We start from the raw sequence: 24,609 nt of genomic DNA on the forward strand, positions 1-24,609 counted from the left end.
TTTTTTTAATGTGTGGATAATTAAAACAGTATTGCTCCAAAGTCAGAGTAAGGATTCAGAAATCACAGGATGATTTCCCAGAGGTTGATACAAAAGCCTGAAGGATTTAAAAGAGAATTTAGTCACTGAAATCTGCTCAAAGACACCAAATACATGACAAATAATATATATTGGCAAAGATGCTAATATTGAACATAAAAAGAGACAGATTTCTACATTAAATAATTTGTTGTTTCTCAGCATATTTGTGCATGAAAATTTCAGTATATTTAAAACTTATTACGGGAATTTTCCATGATTTTATTTTAAGTGCCACTGTTTTACTAACCTGGCATTTATACATTAATTTAAAAACAAAAATATATTTTGTCAATAAAAATCATTAAATGTCTCCTGGTTTTTATCTGTGTTATAAAACTATTTATAGATAAATACTTTTCCAATTTTAGTTTGGTTTATATATGTATATACAAATATTTAGTGAGGCACTTAATAAATACTGCTTATAGGCTGGGGAGATTGATCACTTGGCAAAGTGCTTGCTTTGAGCATGAGGACATGAGTTAGATGCCAGAACCAACATAGAAGTGGGAAGAAGGTGACTGTGCCTGTAATCCCAGTCTTAGGGAGGCAGAGAGAGACTCATGCCTAGGGTTCACAGAGCAGCCAGTTCAGTATACTTGGAGAATATTATGGCAATGAGAGACACTGTCTTGGCATTCTTTTGGAAGATACTTGAGGTTTTCCTCTAACGTGTGCACTCATGTGAAAATAAACATGTGCACACATATGCATGCAAACATATCCACACATAAAAAATACAAAAGCATATGGGCTGGAGAGATGTCTCAGAAATTAAGGAGCTTATGTGCAAAGTCAAAGACCCAGATTCAATTCCCCAGGACCCATATAAGTCAGATGTAAAGGGTGGCACATGTGTCTGGATTTGTGGATGAAAATTTCAGTATATTTAAAACTTATTACGGGAATTTTCCATGATTTTATTTTAAGTGCCACTGTTTTACTAACCTGGCATTTATACATTAATTTAAAAACAAAAATATATTTTGTCATTTGCAGTAGCTCAAGGCCCTGGCATACCTATACTTTTCTCTCTCTTAAATAAATATTTTTTAAAAAATACAAAAATAGGACTGGAGAGATGGCTTATCCGTTAAGGTACTTGCCTGCAAAGCCAAAGGACCCAGCTTCAATTCTTCAGGACTCATGTAAGTCAGATGCACAAGGTGGCACATGTGCCTAAAGTTCATTTACAGTGGCTGAAGGGCCTGATGTGCCCATTTTCTCTCATTCTTTATTTTTTTCTTCCTTCCTTCCTTTTTTTCTTTTTCTGTCTCTCTATCTTTATTTGCCTCTTCATCTCTCTCTCTCAAATAAATAAAAATTAAAAAATTAAAGTATGAAAAATATACTCAACATAAATAAATCATATATCTGTATACACACACATACCCAAACACACACATACATACATATATATAACTTAGATAAAAGATACTTTCTGTCTTCAGTGTTTAAGCAGTTTTAAATAGCATAGTTTTCTTTTTGGTTTTCTTTTTCTGTTTGAGACAGGGTCTTATTCTTATTCAGGCTGACCTGGAACTCTACATTCCTCCTGCTTCAGCATCCTGAGTGCTAGAATTATAGATGTGTGCAAATCTATAGAACTTGAAACAGCCTACTTTCTACAAAAGTATAACTACTTAGGTATTATTGAAATGTGTGAAAAATGAAAATTAATATATTTTAGGGATATCCTAAATGTGGTGGTTTGAATCAGATGTCTTTCATAAACTAATGTTTTTGCATGCTTGGTCCAAGGCTGGTGGCAGTTTGGGGGATGTACCTTGCTAGAAGATGTATGATTTGGGGAGTAGGCTCTGGAGTTACCCCTTGTCAGAGCTTAGCGCATTCTCCTGCTGCTCTTTCCACCTGTTGTGGACTTCGCTTCTGGCGGACATACAGCTTCTGCTCAAGCTGGGCTTTCCCCTCCCATTGTCAAGCTTTCCCTTTATGCTGTAAACCAAAATAAAACCTCTTCTACCATCAGCTGCTTTTGTTTGGGTGCTTTATCCCAGTAACACAAAGGCAACTATAGCAGCAAGAGTACTTATTTTTATTGTTTAAAACTCTGCTTATAATTATGCCTGGTAGTACAGTCCTAGAACAGGCATTCGGAAAGTTGAGGCAAGAGGATCACAAACTCAAGGCCTGACTATGTTACATAGTTCAAAGGCATCCTAGGTATGCAATTTAGTGAGACCTCAGTTAAAGAAAAGGAAAGGACTAAAAAAAGGGCTGAGGTTATTATTCAGTAGTAGATCATCTGTTTTGCATATGCAAGGCCCTGTGTTCTATCCCCAGTACCTAAAAAACAAGAAAACCCTCAATAACTTTATAGATATGACAATGTGCCAGATACCTAAATAGCTTGTACATAGATATTCATGTCTATATAAAAGTTGAAAATTTTTTTTTTTTGTGTATGGTGTTGGGAGCTATGAACCAAACCTCGGCCATGTTAACAGAGGCTGCCATATAGCAAGTTAAGTTTCTACTTCCTCACCTAATATTCAACTACCAGAAACAATGGGATCCTACAACTGGCCAAACACTCCCCCATCCTGCTGGTAGCTGATGAAGAAACAAAGGCATTGTGGTTTAACCAGTAACTCTGTGATCTTTGCCCTAACTATGTCCTCTTCCCCCTACAACTCCTTGCGCTGACCACATCCCCTTCCCCCTACAACCCTATATAAACTTACATGTAAGAATAAATTCTCAAGGCCATGACAAACACCTAGCATGGTCTCCTTCTTGTGTCTGTTTGCCTTCTTTCACCCAGGTTAGCTTCTCCTTGAGTCCTTGTTCAACTCCCCACTGGCCGGGGCAGTATGGTGTGTGTTTATGGGTGGAAATGAATGTGGGCACAACAATGTGAACATAGTGCTTGTTTGTACAACCTCAGGTATTGTCTTTGCTTTTAGCTTAGTTGAAGCAGGATCTCCTGTTTGACACTGTTACACCAAGGCAGCTAACCTGCAAGCTTCTGGGATTGTCCTGTCTATGTTTCCCATCTTCCTAGGGGAGGGCTAGGATTGTAGGGGCTTTTGGAGATCCCTACTCTGGGCATGATGTTTGCATGTTGTGATGCACGAGTCATCTCCTCATACCCTGGGTTTAACTTTTTAATTTTTTACTAAGAAATTTTTCATTTTTTAAGTTTATGATTAATACAAAGGAACTCATAAAATGAGTATATGTATACATTTAATGAATTACTCAGATTTTTTAAAAAAGCAACTTACTCAGGATATTTCGAGTACCTTCGGAAACAAAATCAATTTTTTTTATTACTTCATTCATAAGTGGTCCCATGAATGAGACTCTGGTTGAAGATCAAAGTAAAGTACCAAGTACAGATAAGAGTAGGTCACCTGTGTTGGCAGCTGGGGCACTGGCCAATCTGTTGGGGGTATTGCAAGACTGAGAACACATTTGAAAGCACAGGCTTTACTTGTTGAAGTCCCCAAATTACTGTTAGAGGCCTGATAAAGGTGAGTTAGTGTGTAAGAGAGAGAGGATTTAATTTCCAAGCTTTCTTAGTTCTTGCACATTTCTCCAGTGAGAGCTATAAGTTTATGTATTACATTTGCTTAAAGTAAAAAAGCTACATGTGTGAGGACATTGATCTGGATAATACAGTCCAGAAAACCCTTTCCTTGGCCTCCCGCAGAGGACCAGATGCACATCTAGGCTTTTAGAGTAAGATAAAAATAGAAAAGTGAGGCTAGTCTGTTGTACATAATATTGTATTAGATATGCTTGAAATGTTCTAAGCATACAATAAGCTCTTTCCCTTACCTGTCAACTTTATAAATATTAGAGCACTTTATCTTTGTATCTGTGTCAGGAAACTGTAGGGAAGTAAGGTAGGGAGTGATTTAGATGCTTTGAATAGGACAAGACACATAATCATAGATCTCCCTAAACTCAACACAGAACCTGCCTCAAAGTCACTCAGGAAGCTGGGGGAGGGGGGACACTGTGGATAAAGTGATTGAACCACAGGAATGAGGACCAGAGTTCACGCTCCATGTAAATTCTGGGTGGATGTGAATGTCTCACTAGAATCCCAGCACTCAGGGTGTGGAGACAAGAGGATTCTTAGCACAAGTTGTCTACCTTTCCATTGCAATCTGTCAAGGTCTAGGTTCCAGTTGGAAAACTTGTGTAAAAAAAAAAAATGCACAGCCTTTGAGGAAGACAATCATCATAAAGTTCTGACCTCCATAGGCACATGCACCATATGGATGACTCCCCCTACACACACATGTGCATGCAAATGCAGGATTGTACACACCATATGCTCATGCACACAACAAAGTAGTCAACAGAGCTAAACCACAATCCACGCCTGCTGTCTTACATTACTGCAGTAAAAATGATGAGGCACTTAGAAATACACACTAACCAACACGTTTTGAATTGCTTCACTAGCTTTCCTGTTACAAAGAGTGGTTGATACACTTTAAAAATAATGCTATGTTGGCATATCTATATAATGAGCATTCACAATGACATCAATGTAGTGATGTGGAGTTACTGAAAAATATTTCCATTATTTAAAGTGGAAAATGTTTATTTAGTGAGTAAGCAGTCTATCACCTGCTTGAAACATTCTCACAGCTGTGGAAATCAAACCAAAGACTGTCTTCCTGAAACTTCATTGGTGAGCACCTTTTCTGAACAAAAGGATACCTTGGTTTTATTCTTAGCAGATGAGCATATTATTTGAAATGTGTGCTCACTTGCACAGGCCTGGCAACATAGGGAGACCTCACTAGTTCAAAGATGTGTGCTCTCTAAGCAGGAGCAGGAGTAACAGAAGTGAAGAAAAGGGCTTGCCGAAATAAATCCAGACGGTGAAGCCTCATTTCAGAGTATTCTATTTGTCTACTGGATTGAATGAGATTATTTTTAACTTTATTGTGAGAAACATAAATATTGAAAGAACAAGTCCTTTACACATGGTAACTATGGGTTTTTATGAATATTAAGTATGTGATTTTGGACTGAATAGACTCATTATGTAGCCCAGGATCACCTTGAGCAAGTGGTGCATATGCATGCCTCTGGCCCTTGAGTGCTCTAACTGCAAGACTGTATCACCATGCCCATCTTATAATTACCTACAAACTTATATAAAGCAAAGGGATTTAAGAAAGAAAGAAATATGGGCTGGAGAGATGGCTTAGTGATGAAGGAGCTTGCCTTCAGAGCCAAGGGACTCACATAATAAAGATGCACAAAGTGACACATGTGTCTGAAGTTCATTTGTAGAAGCTAGAGGCCTTGACATGCCCAATCTTTCTCTATCTCATAAATAAGTAAAAATAATAAAATAAAATTTAAAACAACATGTGCAAGAAATAAATAAGTAAACACATATCTCAAGGGCTATTTTATTCTTAAGAGTGGCTCTATATTTACCCTAATTTTATAGGGTAAAAATATTCAATTTGTCCTAATAATATACCATACAGTTTTACATTTTTCCCCTATAATGGTTCTTATATAACAAATATACCAAAACATAATTCAAAATATTTTATTTTATGTAAAAGAAAAGCATGAAATTTTTAGATGGTGTATTGTGGTAGTATATATTATCACTTACTGATATTATGGTAACAAAAATTATGAAAGACACTTTGATAATCCTCTAGAGTAAAATTTATAAATCTTCCATACACATTATTAAAGGAATGATAGCAACAAGAAGCTAGGTCAGGAAGTAGACATTTCTTAAAACCAGAACCAATATAAGAAATATATTTCACAGTTGTTAGTAACATGATGCTTTTCTGAAAATCACCTAACCTATTAAGTAAATAAACACAAAATTAATCCCCCCACACACAAACCACACTTTTACTTCTAATTTAAAAAAAACAAATAACTAAAATTTTATTGCTTCCATTTGACTGATGCAGTTAATTACAAATTGTGGATAAATAAAATATTGTTACTGATTCATACCTTCAATGTGCCCTTATGGCCAAAACAAAAAAAAGCAATCTTTTCACACAGAAAACTGTATATTTTGTGTGGCAGTCTATCAATTTTAAAATCTGTGTGGTGGGGGTTAAGAAAGCTATGAATGTAGAAATCTAAGCTATTTGCATAAATTCAGAATTACGATAAAGCTCTAGGAGGCTGGCAAGGTGGCTCAGTGGATAAAGAAATCATAGGACTTGAGTTTGGGTCCACAAAATCCACACAAAAATGATGCTATAGCAGTGGCATCTTTAATCCCAGCCCCTGTGATGAGATAGTTAAGTGGTGGCAAGAGTAAACCTGGTGGAAGGTGAGAGGAGTCTAGGGGATTAAAGTCCCTTCTGTTGGCCTTCACAAGTAAAGCTCCTGAGCCTGGAAATCTGATTTTAGTCTTTAAGATCCCCAATAGATGAGCCAGTGCCCAGCTGCCAACATAGGTGACTGTTCTGGTCTGAGCTTGGGACATTCTTCACTTTGCTTTTGAAATCTTCATCCTGACTCAACATTCATGCCCCCCACTATATATATATATATATATATATATATATATATATATATATATATATCACAATATATCTATTTATAATACCTTGGGACCATGGACTATTACAGTGACTTAAAGAGTGGAATGAATTTTAATGAAAATCTGAAACCCTAAGTCACAAGATATAGACATGAGGTATTACTTACATTTTATTCTGGCCAAGTTATGCTAGATGAGTGCCAGGTGTAATGATATCACTTAATAACACATGAGAACCTTCAAGGTAGTATTCATTACAAGAGTTTTGTTGTCTAGAGAAAAGGCAGTTGCAAATGTGATAAGAGTAAGTCTGGAGACAAATCAAAAACTCAGTTCTTTCAACAGCAAACCACTGTACCATTCTACCTCCTGTGATACATCTCAACTCTTCTTCAAAAAGCAAACATTCCACTATTAAGTCAAGTTAATTTATGTGTGTGTCAGAAAGAATAGACCTCTCTGTTTCCATGAAAACTTTGTTTTATCCTCCTTCTCATCAATATAATACATCAAAAAGAAGTGGCAAGGGAGAGATTGCTTTATTTCCAATTTATGATTCCAAAGAGCTGCTGTTTGTAGGGATGTAATCTTACAATTTTCTAACTAATAAAACTGCCACATCAATAGACTGTTTCAGAAATGATACCCATGAGGGGTTAATGAAAAGAAATGTTTCTTTCTATATACTTTCCATTTTTCACAGATATTAAAAAGTAATTGTGATACAACATAGGCAGTATATGGTTATAGGATCATTGAACATAGTCTCAAGATAAAACCTTAGTAAAATAAGAAAAATTGCAATTGATCAGGATGAAAATAATGATTGGAAAAATGTCAAGTAACCACCAACTAAACATAGAGATAACAAAAAAAGCAAAAACTTGTACTCTTGTTCAAATGGCTTTGTTTCTAGGTTCTGAATCAATTATTTATCATTAATTAAGGAAACATTAACTTTCCATTATTAAGGGGGGTACTTCTAAGTTTTAGAAGGGAAAATATGTATTTTTCTCAAAAATGTAATGATACAGATAAAGCAAACAGAACTTTTGTGCTCAAATACATTCCTAAGTGGTAAGCAGTCTAATATGGGACTTCCTGCTGAATTTTTAAAATGATTCTACTTCCTGCTTCCTACCTAGAGGATAGCTAGTTGGCCTTACTACACCCCTTCCCAATTTTCTTCTCTCCCTTATTTTTGTTTTTACATATAATCCAAAAGAACAGAGTTGATTATTTTTACAAGCAACATATGTTCATAAATAGATAATTTGTTACATCTGATCATGAGACAATTATGATGAATTCTCCATATATTTATCTTAATAGGCATTTATTATAATTTGGAGGACTTTCATTTAAAGCTTAAAATTCTCTTTTCCCATTAGATAAATATATATATATATATATATATATATATATATATATATTCTCTTTTAGCAAATTTGTACTTTGTCTTTCATTCTTTTAATTTCTATAACTTTTTCTATATGTCATACATTGTTTTCTTAAAATCAATTATTTCATTGAATTAAGCCACAGCATGGTCGAATAAACAGCAATGTTATTGCCTGAGGAAACAAGGATTGTTTTGGTATCATTAGAAGAGTTATTCAATTTGTTTTTTTTAACTTTCAAGATTCAGAAGAATTAGAGGCATTAAGTTATTAAGTGGTAACAAAAAGTCAGTATTTCTGAGCAGGAAGCTTGAAAATACTATACACACATGCCTTTGATCTAAATGACATAAATAAATTTGCCAGTGGCATAACAATATTTGCCAAGTTCAAATTAACTTATGTTACTTGAAATGCAGGTTCAATATTTTCTGTTTGACGAGATCATTCAATGTAAATCATGAATGAAATTAATTTGCATGTATAATATCTATAATAGAATTTGCTACCTTGATGCTTACAGATATGGGTTAATATTTTATGTGAATGTGTCTGATCCATCCTTTGCTTAGGTTTATCACAAGTCTGCAGGCCTGGTTTGCTGCTGCAAATGAACAACAATTAAATTATCAGCCTAAAATGAGTAAAAGATTCCACCCCAGCTGTATTTGCTGAACCTTTTTGGTAGGCGCGCTGATAAGGCAAAGAGCGATTACAGAGAGAGCAATCCAAAGGGGAGACGCAGATCTCAGCTTGGTCACTCCATTGTTATATTGGAATGTGCTGATCCAACTAGCCTCCAAATAGGTAAAAACAAAAGAGAAGAGGCTTGTGGTCTACCTTTTGAAAGTGCACTCTCTTCATTTTTTTATTACATCATCATTACAATGAAAAACAGTGTATTCCATTAAGATGCATTTGAAGCAGGTTTGTTGTCATAAATTGGTAGGCGCATACTATAAAATGCAGCCCATTTACACTAGTTGGTGCTTTTCATGCATGCACACAGTCACAAACCTATGACGTGCTTTTATGCCTAAATGATGTCACATTAGGTTTGTTCAGTTTTTGTAAGTAAATTGGTTTCATGAATGTTGAGTTCTATTTTTAACAAAGCATGGACCTTTTTCATATCTTTGCTATTAAAAACAATTGACTGTCTTTAATTTGCATTCTTTCAACGGTGCTTGTTTCTTCACTAGTACTTACCAAAATTTAAAAAATGCACTAATACTGAAAAGAGTGTAAATATTTTCCTGTTAGTTTAGTCATCTGCATTCCAAATGTTTTTCTCTTAAATACCTGTGTACAGTGTACAGAATAGAACTGGACAGATTCAAACTTCAATGGTTTACATGAAGTACTTTCTACTACTAGAACAAACTATGTCATACTGCCCTATCAGACTAATTAATTTTAGAACTTAAACTTTCTGATCTAAAAAAAATATAGCAAGGGCTGGAGAGATGGCTTAGTGGTTAAGCACTTGCCTGTGAAGCCCAAGGACCCCGGTTCAAGGCTTGATTCCCCAGAACCCACGTTAGCCAGATGCACAAGGGGGCACACACGTCTGGAGTTCTTTTGTGGTGGCTGGAGGCCCTGGTGTGACCATTCTCTTTCTCTGTTTCTCTCTCTCTCTCTCTCTCTCTCTCTCTCTCTCTCTCTCTCTCTCTTTCTCTGCCTCTTTCCCTGTCACTCTCAAATAAATACATAAAAGTAAACAAAATAAATTTAAGAATATAGCAAGAAACAGGGCACTTTCATCATATTGGATTCACACTCACTTTTTAATTTTCTCCACCTGGATGTAAGTATACTTTTCAATGATATAAATATGTAATATGGGTTGAAAACAAAAGAGAAAAGGGCCAAATTCAGGTTTTTTTTATATCTTTAACACTTACAATGAAGAATTCACTTATATGAAGTGCCTTTAAAGTCTCTCTACTGAGGGGAAAAAGATGTATCATTTTCCTTTGCAAATTAACATAAAACCAGTTTGAAAAAATATAGACATAACACTCATCAATCAGTAAGTGAATCCGTCATAGTTTGAAGGTTTCTTAAAGTTCACATAGTAGGTTTTCTAAATTAATTAGGTCTCAGAAAACTGTTCTGTCAAACATGAGTAACTTCAAGTTAGTATGACTAACTAAATTAGTTAATATTATACAATACATTGCATACATTACTCAACTTAAAAATAAGAAGAAAATTTTAGACTAAATGAGTAAAGCATTTATTTGTTACTTTATAATCCTAATCAAATTTGTTGTATGGTGTTTCTTACATGGAATGCCTACATTAGTCTGCTCCCTTTTCTTTCTTATCCTCTTCTTATTCTTTTTTTTCTTTCTTTATTGTTTGTTTCTTTATTTATGTGTTTGCTTATACAAGTTCTCCATCACCAATTACTTTCTCCAAACCATTTTATATTCTATCTTGAGAAGATTGCACCAAACTATCCAAGATGACTTTGAACTTGTGGTCCTCTTGCTTAGGTTTTGAGTATCAATGTTTACCTTCATGCATGGCTATAAATGAGCTTTAAAGTTAAATCTTCATATTTTTAAATTATGTTTTCAAGATATTCCATTGCTTTTAAGTGAAACTTTCACTGAAAATAATTCATCATGCTTAACTTCCACTAGATGGTTCCACTGTATGGTTTTGTTATAAAACAGTTTATAATTGCTTCAAATATGTGTTTCTCTGCGTAACCCCAATTTTATAAGTTATTGTCCTCTAAAATCATATAAGAAAAGAAAATATAATAAAGAAAAGTTTACTAAATATTAAGACATCTGAAATTAGGAATATAGGAGACAAAACCAAGTTTATTAGGAAAAGTATGTATTACATACAAGTATTTAACATGCTAGCATATTCAAATATAAAATACATAACTTTTATAATATTTATGTTTATTTAAATAAATTTTAAACAAATAACTAGATTTTATTGTTTATTATTTATTGCCCTAAAAATAAACCATAAACCGATAAATGTTACTTTTGAAATATGAACACAAAAATACTTACAGTAATATTCATCTCTATAGATATATTACTTTTTCTGTATTTATCTTTTACTACTCAGTATTCAGTTTAAATTAAATTGAGTTCAATGTTTCTTTCTATTTTTTTCTTATGTTATTTAACCTTCCTAAAACCTACACTGCAAAATATACCTAATATATACATATTTCTGTTTCTTATTGGCATAGTTTTTTTAAATTATTTATTTATTTAAGAGACAGAAGGGAGAGAGAAAAAGAGAGAGAGAGACAGAAAGAGGCTGAAAGAAAGTGGATATGCCAGGGCCTCTAGCTACTGCAAAGGAATTCCAAATGCATGCACCACCTTGAACATCTGGGTTACATTGGTATTAGAGAATCAAAACTGGGTTCTTAGACTTTGTAGGAAAGCACCTTAACCACTAAGCCATCTCTCCAGCCCTTGTACAGTTGTTGATTACACATATTTTAAGGAACATGGAAGTCCAATAGAGACATGGCATGCACCTGACATATATGTAATTTGTTATACCTCATTATATATTATATGAAAGTCTATGTCATAACCTAAGTACAAATGAGAAGAAAATGAAATGAGAAATATGTTTTTGGCTTTATTTTAGAACATGAAACCTTCAGTTTAAGAAACAAACAACACAGGCATGGAAATTGTATAGTCTAGTTAAAAAAAATAAAAGCATCAAAAAAATAAATAAAAACATCAATAAAAGCATTCACCAAAATAACTTATTGGATACTAATCACTAATCTTCACAGATACTGATATCCCAAAATAGATGTCACCCTAGTTTTTAAGAACAAAAGTGAAGTTCAGAACTTTTAAGTAACTGACCAAATGCATCAGCTCTATAGGGCTCATGTGTAATTAAAAACAAAACAATCCCTTCAGTTCTTTAGCTGGGCATGATGGCACACACCTTTAATCCCAGCACTTGGGAGGCAGAGGTCAAAGGACTCCTGTGAGTTCCAGGCCACCCTTAGACTAACTAGTGAATTCCAGGTTAGCCTGACCTATAGTAAGACCCTGCCTCGAAAAACCAAAAAAAGACAAAAAAAAAAAAATGCAGGTTATCCAGGATCAAGCCTGTTTTCTCTGTTCTACCCCAGCTCTCTCATTACAATGTAAGCAGTCCATTTATGCTCTGACACTCCTTGCGAAATCAGCCCTTGGAGACATAGACCTCCATCTTTACCATCCGTATAATCATAGCTTGGACATGGCATTTTTTTTTCTTTTTTAAACATTTATTTTATTAATTAATTAATTAAACAAAGAAAAAGGGAGAGGGAGAGAGCAAGAGAGAGAATGATCACGGCAGGACCTCTAGCCACTGCAAATGAAATCCAGATGAATGCACCCTCCTTGTGCATCTGGCTAAGGAGGATCCTGGGGAATTGAACCTGGGTCCCTTGACTTTGCATGCAAGTGCCTTAACCACTAAGCCATACCTCAAGCCCTTGAACATGGCATTTGATAACACAGTTTGTGATGATAAATATTTATGGAAACAAATATGTGCTTTTGAAACAGAATTTTTCAGCTAAATGTTAAATACATATGTAACAAATGTATAAATCTGGGTAGAGATCTCTGGAATTATTTATATTTAAGTTGCAGTTTATATTTAACTTGACTGATAGTTTTAGCTCTGGGAAATGCTATGCAGCTTACTTAGGGAAAAAATGTCACTGAAAGTGTTCACCAGCTACACAACTGGCCAATAAGGCACGATGTATCCACTTGTACAATCATACCACGTCTGTTATGGCAGAAACCAACTGCTCTCAGACTGCAATTAAGGCTCAATCCACAAAAGCTAATTAATGCCTTATACTGAAAACCTAGTGAAAAGTATATTGCTAAGAAGGCCATAAGCCTTAGGATGGAGGCTACTACTCTTGATTCAATACATAGATATATTATGCCCACCAAATTTCACTCTAAATACTTAGAATCATGTCCATATACTGGTGTTCTCATTTGGTCAAATAAGTTTCTCATTTCTGATGGCCATGACTGCTAGGGAGACCCAAAATTCATCAGAATACTAAGAAGTAACAGTTGAATGTTCAGCACTATCATACCTTCCAAAGGCTCAGAGATTATAGAGGAAGAGATGGCAGAAAGAATATAAGAACTCAAGGAAGGGAAATTCTTTTGCAATGAATGCTTTCTTTCTGCATAGTGTAGTCATTGTATTCATGACCTCACTGTGGATGGGCTGTCATTACCTGAACAAACTCTTCATAATATTGACCCCATCAACAAGTTACTGTGGGTGATTCAGGATCTCAGGGGGGAAAAAAAGACAATAAAATAGGAAGAAATTATGCAGAGTACAAAGACTATACTACTTAGAAAACAATGTTATGACCAAATAAATATTCTAGAAGACAAACCATTGATGTTCAAATAGCATAAAGTCTATGAATATTTACATCTGATAACAACTATGTTAAATTCTAGCAACTTTTTTGGGATTTTTTGTGTAGTATGTCTCAAAAAAATAAAACAATAGACTGGAGAGATTACCCTGGATAAACAATTTGCTTATGAGATTTCCAGCATATGAGAAGTTATCAATGAAAGCAAGGAAATACCAAAGTAACTCTGAAAGGTATGACTGCACAGATAAGAAAGATGGAGGTTCATTTCTCCAGAAGCTGAACTGGCAGGGGTTGTCATAACATAAATGAAGTGTTTTCAATGTGGTGGAGAGCTGGGAGTTTCATCTCAGCATGGGACACCTCTTCATGGCCACTTAGTAGGTGCTCTTTCCTTTGATCATCCACACTTAATATAATCTATCTTCCTTCAAGGCCATAAGACCTCATGCATCATGACATAAAGCTGCCCCAGGGATAGCTGAGATTTCAAGTGAACATCTGACAGTCTTTTCCAGTCCCTTCCTCCTGTGTTGGGGGAACATCCACAGTTCTAATCTTGAGTCACTAGTAAGCAGACACAGCTATTTCTGATAAATATGACAATCGTTTTTTCTTCTCCACAAAACATACATAATAAACATATGTATACAACTATATGCATACACACATACACAAATAAAAATAAGTAATAAATAATGAAAATAACCTAAAAGTAGAAATGGGTAAAACTGGGAAGTGGAAGGAAATCAGTGGGTGTGGGAGGAGGATGAGAAAGGGTATGGATAAGGTCAAGACTCATTATGTACATGTGAAATCATCATAAAGAAACCCCTTATTATATATGGTTAATATATGTCATAAAAACAAAACCTCTGGAATCAGAATTCAACCCAGGCTTGTATTGTAGTATTCTCAGCAAATCTTTTAGGGACTCCAATTCATTAAACAGTTGGCTTTGCATCCTAGGAATTTCTGTTGAGTATTTAACACTATCTCCTAAGGTTTTTAGTTCTTTGGGGAAGAGAAAAAAGAAACAATGCATCAATATACAGCAATATTGAAACAGAGATTAATACCGGCATGCTATTTGAACAAGGTCTATTATCTACTTGATTTTTAATTACCTTTAAAAAAATGTATGTCCTGGGATTGTATTTTCCTTCATTATACCTGCCAGACCCTGAACTTTTAATTTCAGCTTATTAATTACAATGATATCCCTAGGTCCTTCTCTATCCTTCATTTCTGCAAGAGTGATATCATCCTAAACATTTACTTTACCTCTCTTTCTGTCTCCCTAGGTGACTATGTTATAAGCACTGAATTTCACATCTCTCTCTCTTCCTGCCATAACAAATTCCAATTTCTTTTCTTTTAACAACATCCTTCTTATTGCTAACAATGTTTCCTACTTCATCACTAAATTTTATTGTCAGGAGATTCTGCTGTAGAAATTCAATTGTCTGCAAATCTGAGCATCAGTAAAGCTGCTAAAATCATTGTGTCTTATTTAACTGTCTGGCACATATATCAGAGAAATTTTATTTGATTTCAGTGAGATGTTTTTCTAGACCTTAGTACTCTAACACATACTAATATTAACTAACTGCACATTCAAAAGCACGTTATTGCTTCCGAGGGGGATAATTCATCCACTGAGCACAGCCTATCTCTCTAAAAAGGCAATCAACAAGAAACATGTCCGGAGTAATGTCATCTTGGGTCAGAGACATAAAAAGAGACTAGAAATTCAAAGCTTTCCAAAATTGTCATTACTTCATTCTGAGACTCTGCCCTGGCCTTTAAATGCTAGGTATGTCACCAATTGCTCTGTATGGCATCACAGTATATCATGCCTTGCATAGGGTAAAATAGTTTAATAGTGTTCTAATAAGTTGTTATTTGGGGTACGAATATCTATGTACATTCATTTCATTGTTTCCTTTCTCTTTTATTTTCTCTTTCTCTCTTCTTCCTTCATTTCTCTCTCGCGCTCCCTTTCTTTTTCCCTTCCTCCCTCCTTTTCTTTCTTTTCCTTTTCATTCCTTTCCTCCTTCTTTACTTCCTCCCTTTTTTCAGTCCCAAAGCTCAAGCCTAGGAATTTACACATACTAAGCAAGTCTACTTTGGTCAGCTATATTCTTATGTTTTTTTTTTTTTTTTCAACTTACCAATGCCCATAGATTACAAATGTTCTGGGCATTATTTTTATTTTAAGGTTCTAAAATCTGCTACTTACAATTAAAAATCTTCCAGAGTAGAGATATTTATACAGATTAGAATCATGATTTGATGATTATAATGCAGACTTCAGGTATGTATGTATGTGTATGCATGTGAGAAATACATACATATACATATATATTCTAATTGTCTATGTATATAGGAAAATACATACACATATTTTAAAATACTTATTAGTGAAAGTAAAAATATGACCATGTGACTTAAAGTTGTTTTTTTTTTTTTTTATTAAAGTGTTACTAGTTACAAAAAGAGATTATAGGGCAAAACATATTAGCATACCAATTTGATTTTAGTAGGTAAAGGCAACACATTTAATAAATACTATAGTACAGATACCCATGAAGAGCTTAACAAAATATTACCTTTTTCTCTTTGCTTAGAATCATTTGGGAGAGATATTTTTCAAGACCAGAGGTTTTTTTCTTACAGACTATCTGTTGGGCCTTGAAAGGCCCAGATGCAAGGCCTAGTGGAACTTCCTAAGCCTAGCTAAAGTTTGTCGATCTGCCTCTGGCCAGATATGACTCAGCAAGATGCCTAATGGCCTTTGGCCTGTTACTTCCGCATAGGAGTTGGAATTCCCCTACGTGCATGCACTTAGAACCAATCATTTCAAAAGTCATGGTATACTATTGACTCTTACCTCTCCCCCCATCCTAGAATCTCCACCCTCATTCTCAACACTACATAGGCAACCACCTGTAACAATAAAGTGAGTTCTTCCTTTGACAAGACTCCTGGCTTGGTGGTGTGTTCCTGACCTTCGACACTCATCTTCCTCCTCAACTCCTTGGGAGGAACCAGAGGGCCTGGTCCTTCCTCAGTCCTACGTGCTGGGGGATCCCAACAACTATCCATGATTTCATAAAAAGCATTCTCATCTTAATGGTAAGAGTCAACCTTGATAATTACAATGAGTCCTCAGGCAGGTGGGGCATAAGAAATTGTAGTTATGAAAAATAAGTCAAAGAACTAAATTAGTTCTTTGTTTCTTAAATAATTACATATAATGCCAGTTTATTTACAGTTATAAAAACATCCAAATTTTAATTATTAAAAATCAGGTTTCATATGAGAAGAATCACAAATAAGAGATATTATCCCCTTAGTTTTTCCCATCCAGTTAGGATGTCAATGCCACATTTACATTCTTTGTACATAAACTCCCTAAGAAAATGAATGACTGCATTTTTAAATATCTTATTTTTCTTTAATTAATTGAGAGAGGGAGAGAGAATTAGCATGCCAGAGCTCTTGGCAACTGCAAACTCCAGATGCATGCAACTCCTTGTGCAGCTGGCTTACGTGGGTTCTGGGAAATGAAATCTAGGTTCTTTGGCTTTGCAGGCAAGCCTGTTAATCACTAAGCCATCTCTCCAGCCCAGATTAGTGTGTTTTAAGTGAAAAATAACTCAATAATTATCAGAGACAAAACTGAAGCCAACTTTTACAACAATAAATTGGTAAAATCTAATTTATTTCATTATATATATATTTGTATATATATTATTATATATTATATATATTCATAAACACAAAATATATATTTATATATATATATATTATATATAACATATATTATATATATAATATATATTTATAAACACAAGTACATATGTACACAATAAATACATATTTATTTCCCTGAAATTTAAATAAAATCATAATAAATGCTTCCATGATTTTCAAATAGAAGAGTGGCACTTAAGCCATATCCATGATCATTTAAAAAAAAAAACAATGTTATGTTGGAGCTAAGAAGACACCAAACTATTTGGCCAAGGACTATAGACTGATATATAAATCAGTCATAAGTATTGGTCACTCAGTAAAAATGTTGGGGACATTCATTAATATATGTGTGTAAACAAAATACATGTACATATATATATGGATATACATGATGTATATGTACATGTATGAGTATAAGCTACAATATCACATCAACCCGATATATTTTAAAGAGATTGACATGCTGATAAAACACAATAACACTTGTGTCCACAGAATATTAATATTTTAAACTCAGTCAATCAAGGGAATCTATAAGTAAAAAGATCACAAGCATACTATACAGTAGAATATTCAGTTTTTAGTGATGTGAATGTCCAGTGAAATTTTTCATAAAAATATAATTACAAACTATACACTACTTTTTTGTTTTGTTTGGTTTGGTTTGGTTTGGTTTTGGTTTTTTGAGGTAGGGTCTCACTCTGGCCCAGGCTGACCTGGAATTCATTATGTACTCTCAGGGTGGCCTTGAACTGACAGCGATCCTCCTACTTCTGCCTCCCGAGTGCTAGCTTTAATGGTGTGCATGAGCATTCCACCCCCTCAGTAGCCATAGATTGTTGCTAGAAAATTTTCAGTGCCAGGGATGGGATACCTTCCAGTGAATTGTTGGCCAGAGAGGTCCCTGATGTCCCCGAAACATTACAGACCATTGTTGAAACCCTTGGTTTCCCACCGGAAATAAATGGTAAGACCCTATTGCTGAAGACTCCACATACTTGGGCTGCAAGGCCACTGAGAAATCCTGCTGGAGCTGAGCTGAAAACCTCTTCCATGTAGACCAGATAACAGAAAGCTGGAAAACACTATGCTGCTTGAAGTTCAATGGAAGAGAGAGCAATCACCAGTGAAGATACTCAACAGTGGGCACTGGAAGCCTTATATTCAGCTAGCCAGTTCAAATGAGCCAATGGGTACAAGAATGGAACATCTGTTATAGGGGAACCCAACCACCCTCTAATTTGACTTGAGGCCTGCTCCACGGGAGGGAATAGATCCCTGATACTGAAAACCTATAACATGGGTAGTCATGAGCCCTAGGGGTATAATGTCTAATACTGTCTGGCTAAATGTACATACTATGCTCACCAAACTGCCCATTAAGCCATTAAGTACTTCTCTTTGTTTTGGGTTTTTTTTTGTTTTTTTTTTTTTGGTTTTTTGAGGTAGGGTCTCACCCTAGCCCAGGCTGACCTGGAATTCACTATGGAGTCTCAGGGTGGCCTTGAACTCATGGCGATCCTCCTACCTCTACCTCCCGAGTGCTGGGATTAAAAGCATGCGCCACCAGCCCGGCTAAGCACTTCTCTTAATGTTCATACCCATATATTAATGCTACTCTTACTTTTGGTTAGAGAAGCTTCTCTTATCAGATTGCAGTGATCTTGGGATGACTCAGAAAGCACTCTGGTGCTGAGAAGAAGTGACAGAGGAGTGCTTAGCACTGAAATACCTCTATCACACCTGCCAAGGCTCTGGGTCCATTATGGAAATGGCGTGGATAGAATTCAGGATCCAAAGGAAGAGTAAGACTCCATAAAACATGCTCCTCCAGACACAAAACGGCCTGGATATCCATGACCTCACAGTGCCTGAAACTGCCTACACAAGACCATCATAATAGGAAGAAAAGATCATAACATCAAAACAAAAGAGAGACTGACTGAGAGGGGGAGGAGATATGATGGAGAGTGGAGTTTCAAAGGAAAAAGTTGGGGAAGGGAGAGAATTATCATGGGATATTCTTTGCAATCATAGAAATTGTATATATATATATATATATATATATATATATATATATATATATATGTATATATATACACATACAAGCTATTGATAGAAAACATACAACAAAAAAATTCAAAAACTGATTACATGCTTAATTTTACAAATTACACAATTATGAATTAAATTTGTGAAATTAAAACTCTGCTTGGTGATTCACTCCTATAATACCCTAACACTTGGAAAGGGTGAGGCAGTTGGATCTCCATGAGTTGAAGGCCATCTTGATCTAGGTAGTGAATTCAGGATAGACTGGGCTACAGAATGCAACTCTCTCTCAAAACAACAACTAAAAATATTTTAAGACATGTTATTTATTTGATTTATATAAGAATATATAAAAATTACAAATGCAAACTTTCAAAGTAATAATGAAGCTATTATAGGTGAAGTTATAGGTGAATTGTTAAGGATTAATTTAACATCTAAGGAAAATTGGTCATATAAGGGCCATGCGACTCAACAACTGTCTTCCCATCTCATTGCCCTAGAAGCAGACCAATAAATATGTAGGATGCCAACATGAAAGAAGTTCATTGTTTATTTCAAAAATATTTTCAATGATAAAATGGAAACAACCAAATATTCTTTCAAGAAAACAATGAATGAGGGCTGGAGAGATTGTTTAGTGGTTAAGCACTTACCTGTGAAGACTAAGGACCCCAGTTCGAGGCTCTATTCCCCAGGCCCACATTAACCAGATGCACAAAGGGGCACACATATCTGGAGTTTGTTTGCGTGGCTGGAAGGCCTGGCCTGCCCATTCTCACTCCCTCTCTCTATCTGCCTCTTTCTCTTTCTCTGTTGCTCTCAAATAAATAAATAAAAATAACAACAACCAAAAAAGAAAACAATGGGGCTGGAGAGATGGCTTAGGGGTTAAGCGCTTGCCTGTGAAGCCTAAGGACCCCAGTTCGAGGCTCGGTTCCCCAGGTCCCACGTTAGCCAGATGCACAAGGGGGCGCACGCGTCTGGAGTTCGTTTGCAGAGGCTGGAAGCCCTGGCGCGCCCATTCTCTCTCTCTCCCTCTATCTGTCTTTCTCTCTGTGTCTGTCGCTCTCAAATAAATAAATAAAAATTAAAAACAAAAAAGAAAACAATGAATGAATTGATGAGCATGTGCATATAATACAGTGTTCAAATGAGTTAATTTAACTTGCTAAAATCAAATGAAATAATTTGACTTGCTAATTTCAAATAGATAAACCTCACAAACATAGTTGTTATAAGAAAAAAGAAAAATCAAGTTCAGAAAACATATATGCTGTGTAAGCTACTACTGTAGAATCAAATTAGAAAATATCCAAATTTTGTGTCTGTTTTGTTTTTTCTGTCAGTCTATGTTTTTATTATTTATTCATTTTTTGGGTTTTTTATGAAAACATTATAAGCAATAGTCATCATTATGGCATTCTCATGTATGAGAATGTATGGCATTCTCATCTATGTTTTATTGTTCCTCTCATCTCACCTGTGACCCAGGTAGTGTCACACTTTGTAACTAAGAATGTCTTAACGTGCAGTTCTCGAGCCTCAGCCTTCTGTGTTTGGGGATTGCAGGCATCTGCCATCACTCCCCATACTCTCAATAATTTCTTAAAAGTGTACTCACTTGTAAGCATAATGCCAGTTCTTTGGTGGTTAATTTCTTAGATTTTAAGAAGGATAAAAACTTTGAGAAATGCACAGGCATTTTGAATATAGTATCATTTTATTGAAATTAAGCTTGAACTGGTCTTATAAATAATGTTTTTGTTATCTTATATACAGCTATAGTAGCTTCTACTACAGCTGTACTACAGCTTCTACTACAGCTGATTAAAAGATAACAAAACTATTTTATAACAAATTTTAAGGCAGAATTGCATATGTAATATGTTTTTAACTACTTTCATATTTTTTCCACTGTAATATTTATGGCCTTTCCCCCCTCAGCTTGCTTTACACATATTTGCTTCTCTACTTTCAAATCTTGAGTTTCATGAAGCTATACCATCATAGGAAACTGTTCTATATTGTGTTCTAGTTTATCTTACAGGTGAATCTAATTTTTAAACATCTTTTATTTATTTATTTGAGAGAGAGAACAAGGGAAAGAGGAGAGAAAGAGAGAGAGAGAACCTGGGCACCTAGATACTGCAAGTGAACTCCAGATGCATACAACACTTTGTGCATCTGGCTTTATGTAGGTATTTGAGAATTTTACCTTGATCCTTAGACTTCTCAGGTAAGTGCCTTAACTGATAAGCCATATCTCCTGCCTGAATACTGATATTTAAGCAGTAGCTATGTGCTTTTGAAACTATATATAACAAGCATTTATATTTATTCTGAATTCCTGACAGAAGTACGTAGCTGAGCCTGCCCACAATACATCAGTCTGGCATATCTGATTTTGAATTCTATGCATTGTGGAACAGTGATTCTACTACTTATTCATTGCATTAAACAGACTGTATTATGTAATTTCCAGTTTGTGTGGTTTTGGTTTTCAAGATAGGGTGTCACGAAACACAGGAAGACTTGTTATGTAGCCATTAAATTAATGAATTCAAAATTTTGGTCCTCCTGTCTTCTAAACTGAAGTTCTTGGAATTACAGGCATGTGTTAATATATGAGGCTATAGTGTATTACTGTTGTGTTTGGTGTGATGTTGATTATATTCTTATAGTTTATGTGATTGACTTCTTAGAGAATCCTGTCATGTAACTGTTTCCAATTAAAACTTATAACTCTACCCCATGCATGTCCTCCTTCTAGTAATCATGTTAGGAAATATTACTTCTTTTCTCAATGTTTAACTTTTATTTATCTATTTATTTGAATGAGAGAAAGAGGAAGAGAGAGAGAGTTGAGCGAGTGAGAGAGAGGGCACACCAGGGCTTCCAGCCACTGCAAGCGAATTCCAGACACATGCAACACCTTGTGCATTTAGCTTATGTGGTCCTGAGGGAATTGAACCTGGATCCTTTGACTTTGCAAGCAAGCACCTTAACAGCTAAGCCATTTCTCCAGCCTGGAAACATCATTTCTGTTAGCCAAGTTGCTCCTGGCAGCAATTAGTACAAATTGCATGACATTGACAGTAATAAAGTCCATAGAAAGCACCTAAATATTCTCAGTTGCCTTTATTACAGGAGAAATGTGTACTTTATGAGATGACTAATAAGAAATTTGAGGGCGAAACCATCACATACAATAAACTGAATAACTAAAATGCCATGGTGAATAGGAGCTACCTCACTAAGGAGGACCCTCAGCAGAATGGGGGTAAGAAGGGAAATGATGGTGCCAACACATGATGCATTCATTCAAAATTTATTCATAATAAAAATATGTCCCCCCCCCCAAAATAAAAAAAAAAATAAAACCATTAACCAGGGCTGGGGAGATGACTCAGTTGTAAGAAGCGTCTAATTACAAAGCCTGTCAGCCTGGGTTTGATTTCCCAATAGCCACATAAAACCAGACGCACAAAGTGGCATAAGCATCTGGAGATTATGTTCAGCAGCTAGAGACTCTAGAGCACATATTCTCTTTCTCTTTCTTGCTTTTTCTCTGTCCTTGTAAATAAATAGATAATTTAAAAATCATCCTAAGGGAGGTCACACAGGCTCAGAAAGAAAAAAAGCTACATGATCCCTAGCATATGTCATCCCTAACAGAACAGCTTGAGTTAATTGTAAGTGGTACTAAGCATCAGGGGAATTAACAAGGACATTGAATGAAACTAGGGAACAGGTGAAATATGGAGGTAGGTAAAGAAGTACTACTCTGCCGGGCATGGTGGCACATGTCCTTAAACTCAGCACTCAGGAGGCAGAGGTAGGAGGAGGATAGCTGTGAGCTCGAGGCCACCCCGAGACTACATAGTGAGTTCCAGGTCAGCCTGAGCTAGAGTGAGACCCTACCTTAAAAAGCCTAAATAAATAAATAAATAGAGGTACTACTCTATAAACAAGTTGAGGTACAGAAAGAAAGAAACAAAAAAGAAATAATGAACAAGGAGGATAGAAGTGTCTTTGTAGGGTAGGAGAAGGGGTGGCTGGTGGGAAATTGCACATAATTAATGCCAATATGAATTAAGTCCATAAAATCCTTCCTCCTGGAAAACTTTCTATAAGATATAACCTGCAATAAGGGGGGAGGAAGGACCCAGACAACTGTGCCCTGTAGATGGTGGAGAAAGCTTAACCCTAAAACCATGAACTTCGGCTGTTAAATCCCAGGGCAAAAATTGGGTTATCACCCCCACAGTTAGTTGTTGGTCAGAGTGAACCATAAGGTCCCCAAAATATTACAGGCCATTGCTAAAGCACATGATTACCCACCAGAGCTAAAAGATAAGACCCTATTTCTGAAGACAACACAGGCTTGGGTGACAAGACATTGAAGATATAAAATGACCCTGGAACTGAGAGTGAAACCAGTTCCCTCCTGCCTAGCTATGGTTGTTGTTGAGGGACAATGGTTACCAACAGCATAAAGAAGTAGGAGACCCTGCAAGTTACACGTCAACTAACAATGTGAAATATACACACCTGTGTAATAGTAGTGTAGTCTATGTGGGTAACAAACTGTTCTGAGTTGGGCATGAGACCTCAAAGGGAGAGAACATGTACCTGGTACTGGGACCTAAGTCAGAATCCCATCTATAGGAAAGTCATAGACTCCAGAGAGAACCTCCACAGTTCTTTGGCTGCGCATCACACATCAAAAAGTCTCACAAGCAGTTGTGTTTATCCCTTTTAAAGTATCTTGCTCTCAATTTTGAGTGGGGATCCTGTTTTATATTACAGATAGCAGCTACTACAGGTGATGAAGAGCATACATCAATATAACAAGAAAAGATAGCTGACTGCCTGCCTACCACAAGGCAGGTCAACTCTACCACATTTTCTAGGGCCCAGGAGTGATTGCAGAGGATAAAGTGACAAGACCGCTGTTCTCACTGCTAGCCTGAAAACCAGCTCCAGGAGGTTGGGAACAGAAACTGGGGGAAAAAAGAAAGAAAAACTATCTTGTAGAAAATGGCACAAAATGAAGAATGCAATGAGTAAACAGATAGAAAACTAAGGTGAAAATACAAAGTTTAGGTTTGGCTCTCAAATAATTCATCTTTCAACACTGACACGTAGGAAGCCAGTGGTAAGAACAGAATAAAGAACTGCAAAGCCTGGGCTTCCATTAGTGTAGGAGCCCTGGTCATCCCAGTGGTCACAACTGATGTAGCTTTTTGAATGGAAGCAGCAAGGGCTCTGCAGTCTGTGGGGTTGAACACAACAAGCAGGAAGAAGGAGGTGACAATACAATTTATTAATGAATTATTTTATCATGATTTACCAAGAAAAGAGCA

The sequence above is a fragment of the Jaculus jaculus genome, chromosome 12, assembly GCF_020740685.1.
Source record: "Jaculus jaculus isolate mJacJac1 chromosome 12, mJacJac1.mat.Y.cur, whole genome shotgun sequence".
In the NCBI taxonomy this organism is placed as follows: domain Eukaryota; kingdom Metazoa; phylum Chordata; class Mammalia; order Rodentia; family Dipodidae; genus Jaculus; species Jaculus jaculus.